Source organism: Triticum dicoccoides, chromosome 7A (assembly GCF_002162155.2).
Source record: "Triticum dicoccoides isolate Atlit2015 ecotype Zavitan chromosome 7A, WEW_v2.0, whole genome shotgun sequence".
NCBI classification, from domain to species: domain Eukaryota; kingdom Viridiplantae; phylum Streptophyta; class Magnoliopsida; order Poales; family Poaceae; genus Triticum; species Triticum dicoccoides.
The window spans coordinates 588,976,612-588,977,937 of record NC_041392.1 but is presented as its reverse complement, the minus strand read 5'-3'; the positions used below and the strand labels follow the sequence as shown (position 1 = coordinate 588,977,937).

The window sequence follows — 1,326 nt, the reverse complement described above, 5'->3', positions numbered from 1 at the left end:
AGAGCCCACGAACGCATCTACCTCGATAGAGCACTTTCTTCGTTGCCTGGTCCTTGATCAAAAAATAAAAGGGATGAAACTCAAGGAAGACATGATTATCGATAGCAATACGATGAACGGACAGAAGATTTTTGTTAACACTAGGGACATGAAAATTTTTCCGAAGGTGAATTTTCCTATGAGGGGTATTAATGATTGTGTGACCAACGTGACAAATCTTCATACCTTCTCCACTGGCAGTGTGGATGTGGTCCTTGCCGCGGTACTTCTCACGCATGGTCACCTTCTCGAGTTCACCGATGATGTGGTTGGTTGCACCGCTGTCCACATACCAGTTTGTGTCCACTCCATATGAGCCATCAGCAGCCCCGACCACCTTCTCATCTGAGGATGAGTCACCGTCATCATCATACATGTACCAGCAGTCTTTCGCTGTGTGGCCAGGTTTACCACAGATCTGACAACGTGTGGCGTCGGGACGCTTGTTGGAGGAGTTACGGCGGCCGCCCCTGTTGTTGGTGTAGGAGGGCCGGCCACCATTGCCGCGAGAGTCGCCGCGGTCGCCGCGATCACTGCGGTCACCACGGGTGTTGTTGTTGTTCCCCTTGCCGCGGGTTGGCCCGCAGTAGCGTGAGCCGCCACCTCGCCCGCGCATGGCGGCATTGGCGGAGGACTTGAAGCCGCCGTCACCTGAGTTTGTGCCCTGGAACAGCACCACCCTTTGATCGAAGTTGCTCATCTGAGCATATAGTTCATCAAGGGTGACGGGCTGAGTGCGGGCGTCGAGGGTGGAGACGAGGGGTTGATACTCCATGTCGAGGCCGGCCGTGATGTAGGAGATGAGCTCGTCGTCGTCGAGTGGCTTGCCTGCAGCAGCAAGCTCGTCGGCAAGGGAGCGCATGTGCGTGAAGAAGGCCGCTACCGACTGGTTTCCCTTCTGTGCGTTCGCAAGTGCGACGCGGATGTTGTTGATGCGGGACAGCGACTGAGACGAAAACATGTTCGCCAGCACTGTCCAGAGCTCGTGTGCATGGCAGATCGAGGTCACCTGCACGAGTACCTCCTTGGAAAGATCGTTCAGAAGATAACCAAGTACCTGCTGATCTTCCCGGAACCAGATCGGATGAAGGGGGTTTGGTGTGGTCGTCTCCTTCCCGTCCTTGTCCTTGGTGACGACTGTCTTGGCTGGTTCCGGCGTGGTGCCGTCAACATAGCCATAGACGCCCGCGCCTCTGAGCTGCGGAGTGATTTGTGTGCGCCAGAGGATGAAGTTTGTGCGGGTGAGCTTCTCGGTAATTTGGCCGGTGAGCGTGGAGTTGGATGAGC

General features: G+C 55.7%; 1 pseudogene; it reads right to left on the bottom strand.

The window, feature by feature from the left end:
* Positions 1–723: 723 nt before the first annotated feature.
* On the bottom strand, positions 724–862 carry LOC119334864 (annotated as a pseudogene).
* Between the last annotated feature and the right edge of the window lie 464 nt (positions 863–1,326).